Here is a 9,814-nt window from a genome sequence, read left to right as displayed (position 1 = left end):
AGGAGCATTGTGTGCAACCAAACTGACCTGCACAAGGTACAAAACTTCTACAGCATCCCACAAGGACAATCAATAATGTAAGAGAGTTACATAACAACTAAAACAGTGGAGATCTTTCTCCAGTGTCGGGGGTGTGATGTGGGGTTCTGCTACACTCTCCTGGCCAGGGGCCCACTGTCTGATCACCTGCATCATCATCCATGATATCTTTAGACAGATCTGTCCAGTGTGGGTGTGTGTGCAGACCCCCTTTCTCATTGGTGGAGCACTGGTGAGCCACAGAAACAATGAGAAAACACGACTGGATGTCAAATGACACCACAGTGTTGTATCCCATGCCCTCTGAAAAACACGCACACACACACTCTCCCGTCTCATCTTATGTCACATAAAATAAAAACAAGATGTGCAGACACTCAGTGCATACTTAGCAGTGGCTGTTAAGCCCTTTGTGGTGCCCCCGGGTGGTGGTGGTGGTGGTGGTGAATCAAAGACATGTGGAGGTTACAAAAAGGCACGAGAGATTTTCTGAGGTTTACAATGCCAAAGCACCTGTGGGAGAGTATTTTACACCTCTGCTATCTCTCACGCTCTGACCTATGGCCTGAATATTTCAGCACAATAATATTATTCTATAGAACACAGCCAGCAGAAAGGGTGTGACATATCATGTTTGATATTGGAGTATAGATATCTGACCACATCTATGTTTTTAAACGTGATGCCTCCACACGTGTCCCTCAGGTTGTTTAACCTATAGAACAATTATTCTGTAAAAACAAGGGGGCTGTATGAAACACACTGGCAAAACACTTTGGGTGGGAAGATCATATGCCACCCCCTCCTCTCTCTCTCTCTCTCTCTGCCATGTCCAAACCACTACATATGTTGGCATGGAAATCTTCGGAAGGCAAACAAAAATGTGTGAGGATGTGTCGAATTGAGTAAACTCAATCCAGATCCAGACACTGTTGTGATGTGTAATGCGTGTTCACAGCAAAATGAGAGACATGCTGAAACATCCCCACATTTAACAGCAAAAGATGGATGATGCAGCATGGAGGGGAAACAACCAGACAAATCTGGCTCCATTGTGTTGAATGTGAAAAATAAATGGAAGATTTACAGCTTCTAAAACAGCTTTAAACTGAGCTCAATAACCAACCACTGGTTAAATATAGTCCTCTGATTCTTTTATCTTCCATGTTCCAGCATTTTTAGTATGTCTGTATTTATGGTATGTTTAGGTATGGGTTGTGTGTACGTGTGCCAGTGATTGACAGGAAGGTGATGCTTTAAGGCCAGACCAGCAAAACCCAACCCAGTGATTATACTGAAGAGCAACGCCTTTCCTTCAGCTTCTGATCTCGGTCTCTGCTCCTGCTGCACTTGACCCTAAAGGCTGACTTCGTAGTGATAAACGACAGGGAAGAAACGAATAAATATCCTGTGCGAGACACACCCAGGCATCTTGGAGGCTGTGACTCAGTGTAATTATCACAAACAAAAAGAACGAACACAGCAAGATAAAGAGTCAGGGGAAGAAGACCAAAAGCAGTTACCAGCATGAGTTAGACAGTGACTCTCTGCTTGCAGATGGTTGATTGTGACCTAAAACTCTGCCTCACGTGTGTGACCTCACCAGCCCACCTCTTCATCATGCTGTAAGGACTCCTCCTTGCGTGACAAGCCCTTAAAACCAAAGAAGACTGCACAACGGCCGAGGTAGTGATTCCAAAGCTGCATGCACATGAAACACAGTTACCACAAAAGACCTCAAGCTTTCTGCATAATCAGTCGACAGAATCTGCAGAGAGAGCTGCACGACTCTACCTCATCACTCACTCACACACAGATCTGAGTCTCAGTTTTTATTGACAGTCAGGCTCCCTGCTCTACAAATGAGTTTTCAAATTGATCCTGAGGAAATTAAAAGATCACTGCACAGATTTCCTGCAGGGAAGGAATTCCTTCACTTTCCTGTTGATGCTGCTGAAGCAAACCTGTAGGCTGCACATTTGTTTCACATTCCTCTGTTTAGACTTCTGAAAAAGAGGCCTAGCATACAAGTACACAGCCGGATCGAGCCACATTGAGCTTCTTCGTAAACCTGCTGGATTTTTTTGTATCAAAACGAATCATAAATATTTACATTAGCAGTAAATACTCTCCGTTTCCTTATCTGTTGTATCTTCTCTCTCGTCTTCATGTGTTTACAAGATTTTCAATCAAGTGAGATACAGGTGCCACGATAACACCATAACCCTTCAAAGCCCTTGAAGTGAGATGTAAACCTTGCAAGCATTTCAAGCAGCCATATACACACACTCTCTCTCTTTCTCTCTCTTGCTCTCTCACTAACACACACACCCTGAATCAGTGAAAACCTTCATTCAGATGACTCACTGTAAAAGGCTGATTCTAGGAAAAATGGAAAACACAGATTTCGCAGCAGCATAAATATTCCTGGTGAGCAAATTTGTGGGGGCCCTGTGTGTTTCAGAGGTTACAGTGTGTGTGTGTGTGTGTGTGTGTGCAGCCTTCTCATCGACAGCCATAAACTGCTGAGAATTTTTCAAACTTTTAAACTCAAACTGCCTCAAACTGTGAGTTCAGCCTCTCATCTGTGAGCAAACACCACACAGACTGTTTAATAACTAACTTCCTCACATGATGCAAAACACATTGCTGCATGTGCAAGGCCGTCTCCTCATTGTTGTTTCATTGCCCATTGATACTCCTCACATCGTGTTCTCTATCTGAGGGCCTCCACTAGTTCTCATTGCCATCTCAATACAGACACAACAGGACAGGAAGAGAGCTTATCTCACCAAGGTTTTACCCCAAATGATTAAGTGTCATGAACACACGTGTTTCAGTCGTGATCTCCCATTCAGGAATTAGATTTGCTAAGAAAGAAAGAAATCCTCCTCAGTGGGTCTTTAACCAGTTTCTGTCTAAAGACACATTAAGATCGTAAAAGAGCTGCAGGGTGAAGTGTGTGTGTGTGTTTGTTTGAGTGTGTGTGTGTGAGGATGCCTGTATTTTATTCTTCCATTCAAAGGTGACAAGAGGAGTGTGTATTAAACACTTGTCGTGGCAGTTTAACGAGGAAACTAATTGATGCATGAATTAGGTGTGTGCCTGTGTTAATTTGAGGTGTGTTTACGTGTGTGTGAGCCAGTTTTATGGACCTCTTCGCTCCTTCAGAAGGTGAAAGAGGGACAATCATTTCTGGGAATAATTGTTACCTATACATAAAACATGGATGTAAAAACTGATCCTGTGTCTTCGTGCTTAAAGAACACACACACACACACACACAGTGGGACATCTGGTTTCCAGCCTGTACATCTACTGCTGTAACACATCTGTTGCAGTGTAAGACTGGCGTCATACAGAGCTCCCAGTGTCCTTTCACACACTTCAGTGTCCAGTCCACACACAGGCACAAACATATAAACCATAATTTCATGGATGTACGTATAGATTACATAAGCAGTGTGTGTGAGTGTGTAAAGAGAGGAATGCAGCAGAGCAGAGAAGCCTGAATGAATCTTATGTTTCTTCTATGAAGGCAGCTGGTCATCCCACTGTTGAGCCAGTTGAAAGGGAGACGTGCGTGCAATATGGTCCGACTGGATTTCCTCAAGTCGTTGATGAGCCAACGCAGGAGACAGAAGAAGTTTCATAACTGTTTGATTTCAGCTGCTCCACAGAGGGATGCCAGCATCTGGGCAGTGGTGATGAAATGAGGTTGCACATGTAGACAAATGGGCATGTAGTTCTTGACCCTAAAATTACTGATAATTCAGAAAGCTAAGTAAAAGCTTTTATTTATTACTTAGTAGTTGGTGCTGTTTTAACAAACATGTTAGAGTAAACTGATTTTAATGACTTTAATGGATTGGAGTGGCTTGTTCCCTGCAGACGTGATTGAGAGGAGGAGGAGGAAACGGCAGGTTCAGCTCTTGCCTGTGAGGTCAGAGTTTCATCATTGCCTAAACTTTTCATCTTTTTTTTTCATCAGTGCTGTCTGGTTGGCAGGAGACACAGTTTGCATCATTGCTCTTATGCCACTGTCAAGAAGCCTCCACTGTCTTTCAACAATACAGGGGACCATCTCTAAGAAGACCTGTGTGGTCAGATATTTGTCTGTGAAGTGAAGATACTTTTATCACCTCTCAGTCTGTTGTCTTGTTTCTTGAACCTTAGAAAAGATGGAAAACATGTGGATCTCTGAATAAACTGTCAGCTGTTATATTGCATTGTGGGTAAAAGTTTTCTAAATGGCAAACATGGCTGTCCTCAAAACTTCATACAATCTATTTCTTCGGGCTGCATGTCTCACAATCTAGGCTTTTGCTCTGAACTTCACCTCTGTTGAAACATAATAAGGATGTTGTCTCAGCTTTGTTTTCCCTCAGCTGACAGAGGAAGCTCCTGGTGGATCCACCTGTGGTGGTCTCAGGTCTGGAGCCTTTCAGACTAACATACAGAAAATCATTACATTACCTTTCTGCCTTAGCTATCCTGCTGCAGTTTCTCATATGCACCGGTTTTACTTCAGAGGTAGGAACCCACACATTGTGGACATTTTCACTAAAAACCCTGCCATGTGATGTGAGGTGAGTTTCACAATGTTTGTCTTTCTCACGTGTAGCATTGTAGAGGTGTGACTGGCAGCTGCTACCTGCTAATGTGATACATATGAAGGAGATGTAGCATGTTAGATATGGACAAAGAGAGAAGCAGAAGAAACATGGTCAAAACAGACAATGAGACATAAAGGACACTTCACTTAGACGAATCAACAGAGCAGACATCAGAGTAAATTAACACAGACACTTTACTCCAGAGGACAAGAATCTGGCTAAATGATGTTGCTCAGCATGGGGTGACACTGAGGATCAGAGGTGGATATGTGTGTGTGTGCGTGCATTCCTCTGAAGCTGACCTCAGTGTGTGAAAGGGTGGCTGCATGCACATGTGTCTATGTGAGCTGTCTGCAGCCCTATAGATGGTCAATATGTTTTTCACCTCTCCTCATATGTTGATTTAAGCTGCTTGGCCTACATCTGGTGGACCACTTTAAGCAGAGGAGCGGAGTCTGTTGGGGAGAAAGGAGTCCCTGGAGCATGTCCTGATTTTATCCCCTGACTCCCTTTCACCCACAAGTCATGTCCTCCGTGCCCCTGCCTTCTATTTTATTTCCCCTCTCCTGCTGCCATCACATGGAAGGAAGCCTTTCTGCCAGACTTCAGTGTTCACAGGTGATTGTAAAGTAATTTACGGTTGTACTCATTGCCAACTGCTAAACAAAAATAGGATTGACCACTTTCCATTTATGACTATATGATGCCCTCTAGTGGACACAATGAAAGATTTTAGGCTCATATTTTTAAATCCTTCCATGTTTCTTAGTTTTTTGAACTAAGATCAGGAGAAGTTCTAAGTTCCATACAGTTCCATTCATGTTTATTTTGCAAAGTTGCATTTAATAAATATGTTCATCTGATACTTCATACTTTATGCTCTCAGTGATCTCGTTGGACTGCTACGCCATGTACATTAGATCAACATAGTATGGATGCACATTAATTCCACCAGAGTTAAAGTCACGCGACAATGGGTAAATGTAAGCTTAGTTAGTTAGTAAGCCTGTGTGTGCACTTGCACAACATATGTGCTTCACATCTTTACACATCTGTATTTTAGTGTGTCTTAAAGTCAACTTTTCTGTGTGAGGAGGTGCGTGTGTCAGGGTGGGATCATGTATTTTGAGTAATGTATAAAGTCTGGAATTTTCTACTTGAAAATGTGTAGAAACCCTGAATCTGCCATGTACATTAGCTTTCCTTATGTGGCATACAGAACGGTGTCTTTGTTTACTAGTATTCCAAAGGCAAAAAAAACAAAAAAGTTGTGAACGTGATATTTTACACGATAGTCTGTGTTACTCTGTTTGCTGTGAGTGAGTTGGAGAATGTCAAGTGTTTTAGTGTGAGAGGAGATGCAGACATGCTGAGAAATGTTTTTTTTTGTGTTTTTGGGACTAACAGGACGCAGGACGACGCAAAGACTAGAAGAGGCAGGTGTTCTTTAATAGTCTGTGGAAGTAAACGACACGATGAACAAAAACCTTGCTGGAGTTGCCATGGCGGAACTTTGTCCCGTTATCAAGACATTTTATGATAGGACATGTCAAGAACAGTGGGTAGGATTGGTTTCAGAAAAGCCTGACGAGGAAATGGAGAACAGGCTTACGGAGCTACTGAAGGAAGTGGTACTGGGAATCACTCAATGTGTTCTGGTGTCACTCCCTGAGAAGCAAACAGTTTCTTGTGAGGATGTGTTTCCCGCACTGGTCAACACGCTTCCTCAGAAGTTTTCCAACGCTCTGGACATTTCTGAAGAAGTCTGCAGTCCAACCACAGATGGCTTTTCATTTGTAATTGCCATTGAGGTGACAGACATGGTTAATACTGTCGTCTTGAATGGCAGGAAGTGTGTGGAGCCTGATGTGAGGAGAGGATAATATACTAACAAACCTCGGCTTGGTATGATGATCGACTACATGGCAGAAATGATGCAGGAATTCTTCAAGGTGAAGCATAACATGTGCAAACAGAGTGACAGAATAATGCAGCCTTCAAAGCCACCCAGAAAGGGAATACTTAAGAGGTTTAAGGAAATCTTTGGGCCCAAGCAGGAGTCACCTGAGGTCAGTCCAGTGGAGGCTTTTGTGTCAGAGCAGGAAAAACCTGAGGTGTTTTCTCTGTCAAAGTCTACAGAGAGAAAGGCTTTAGGAAAGAAAACTGCTCTACCCAAGCGTTGTAGAAACATTTTCAACTGGATCCCACCAATCATTTCTGACAGTGACGAAGCCATGGTCTGGATGCCAAAGGTCACTGAAGTGCAGAAATTATCCAGGGTGTACACGGAGACTGCTGGGCCCAAGCAGGAGTCACCCGAGGTCACCCCAGTGGAGGCTTTTGTGCCACAGCAGAAGTCAACAACCTCTGACGACACAAAGACTTTAGAAGAGGCAAGTGTTCCTCATCAGTCTGTGGAAGTAAAGGACACAGATGAAATCACTGGAATTGCCAAAGAGGAACTTGATCCTATTATTAAGGCATTTAATGATGGGACAAGTAAAGAACAGTGGGCAGGATTGGTTTCAGGAAAGCCTGACATTGAAATGGTGAAGAGGACTATAAGGTTACTTAAGACACTCATACTCAGGATCACTAAATGTGTTCTGGTGTCACTCCCTGAGAAGCAAACAGTTTCTTGTGAGGAAGTGTTTTCCGCACTGGTCAACATGCTTCCTCAGACGTTTGCCAACGCTCTGGACATTTCTGAAGAAGCCCGCAGTCCAACCACAGACATTTTTTCAGTTATAATTGCCAAAGAGGTGGCAGACATGGTTAATACTGTCGTCTTGAATGGCAAGAAGTGTGTGGAGCCTGATGTAAGGAGAAGATATGTTCCTAGAACTCAGTATGATGATCCACTACATGCAAATGATGATGCAGGAATTCTTCAGGGGGAGGCATAACACGTGCACACAGAGTAACAGAATAATGGAGCTTTCAGAACCACCCAGAAAGGGAATACTTCAGAGGTTGAAGGAGACCTTGTGGCCCAAGCAGGAGTTACCTGAGGTCACTCCAGTGGAGGCTTTTGTGCCAGAGCAAGAGCCAAAAACCACAGTGGAAGACTCTGTGCCAGAGCATGGGGCTGCACAGTCTGTGTTGGGTTGTATTTGTGTGTCAGTTGGCTGAGATTGTTGTCCCTGCAAAAAAAAATCTTTTCCTATCAGAAATGTCTTAAAAAGTTTCCACGCAAATATGATGTTGAAGATGTTTCAAGTCTGAATGGCGACACACAGAATGTGAATGACCAGCAAAAACTTTGGAGCTTCTTTAACAGGCTGACGTGTCACATACAGTGTATAAAACCATGTTTATATTCTGAAACATGATCTGAGTCTCACCTTTTATGGAGCTGCCATGTGCCAAGGCAGTAGTAGTACCTGAGGGTGTCCTGCTGTTCTTATTGATTTAGGCCCATCCTACCAGCAGAGCATGGGTCCAGCTGTGATCTGACCACAGCTCAGGTATCTGTTGATGTTTTTTTTTTCCTCCACTGCTCGGTCCCTGAGCCTTTCACATGTGACACATACTCGGATCAGCCTTAACATAATGACCCCATGGGTGGCCCCCATGGACAACAGACGGTGATGCACTGTGTGTGCACTGGTTCCACTTTGTGTCACAGGATGCATTCATTTTACTCTGAGAGATTTCAGGAACAGCTCATCTATCAGCCGAGCTCTTCCTAAGGGGCCACAACTGCAGCATTTAATTCTCACTTTCCACATTCTTTCCATTTGAGATAGACTTCATTATTGATCAGAGCAAAATGGAATCTAATAAAATATTGATAATCACACTGTGAAATATATCCAGAGTCTGTTATGAAAAAGTAAAGGAACAAATGAACAAATGATCATTGATGAAAGACATTTAAGACATTATTTCAGCTTGTTTGATTGCAGCATACATTCACCTATTTCGGCCATTCAACTATCAAAATGTCTCATAGAGGACATTCCGGGTCAACTTCAAGTTTTTTTCCAAAAAATTATAGTTTTTCAAATATTAACCAATTTCGGTGTCATCTGCCAAATGTATCAGGCTGACACACAGAGGCATACAAAGCTCTGAATTGCTGGAGAATCAGAGCAATTCAGAGCTTTGTATGTCTGTATGTATGTGTGTCAGCCTGATACATCCTTCACATCAGCATTCAAAGTATGCAGCAATCAAACTTGCAATTTCTTCAGGAAATGCCCTTTTCTAGTTATGACTGCATTAAAAATGTTCCCTTTGACAGAAGTAATTCGGGGTGACAAATGACTTTCACCTTTAACTCTTTATGACACATGATGTGCAGCATTTTGAGGGTGGGGAGTATTTTGTGAAATACAGGAACTTATCTAGAAGAGGAACTACATAGGAGCCACTAATAGATGAGACTGAATGAAGTCAGAGACATGAGAACATAAACATTGCTACACTCACTACAGGATGCCTCTGAGTGTAAAGGTCAAAGGGGCCTCCCACGGTCAACATGATTTCCTGTTGCAAATATATATAAATAAAGTTCAAAATTTCCTGAAGTCACTAGGCTGTATGTACAGAGCCTGACCATTGGTCCTGCTTCAGTCTTTGGCAACATCTAACTTAGTGGCACAATCATCCTTCATGGATGGTACTCTTAATTCTGATCAATATCCATCTTTCTGTAATGACAGGTATCAATTAAATGAGGTGTAGGGCAGGAGAAGTCATTACATGCACATACTGTAGAAGTCAAATTTGTGTGTAATGTAGAGAAGACATTGCTTCAATCTTCTCTACGTATGATGACCTGGATGACTGAGAATCTTCATCAACATATTTGCATATTGAGTAGTTGAACCCTTTCAGGAAGTTTTAACTGGAAAAATATTCAAATGACTTTAACCTTTCTTAGATGTCATCATGTATGACCATTGGTTTAGATACAGCTAAAATGAATGGCACAAAATACCATATATGGCCATATTTACTGAGTCAAGAAGCTAACCTGAAGCAACTATTACCACTATTACCAACTCAACTGTAACAAAGCAAACATCTTCCATTTTGTCAATACAACTTAGGTAATTTTTTTAGGCATATATTCAATGTGTCTGTAAAACCTGCCCTGTTGTGGCATGTTACAAATGAGTCACAGAGCTTCTGTTTCAGCAGCACCACAGCAA

The sequence above is a fragment of the Parambassis ranga genome, chromosome 4, assembly GCF_900634625.1.
Source record: "Parambassis ranga chromosome 4, fParRan2.1, whole genome shotgun sequence".
Lineage (NCBI taxonomy): Eukaryota > Metazoa > Chordata > Actinopteri > Ambassidae > Parambassis > Parambassis ranga.
The sequence above is the reverse complement of the archived record's forward strand: the minus strand, read 5'-3'. Positions refer to the sequence as shown.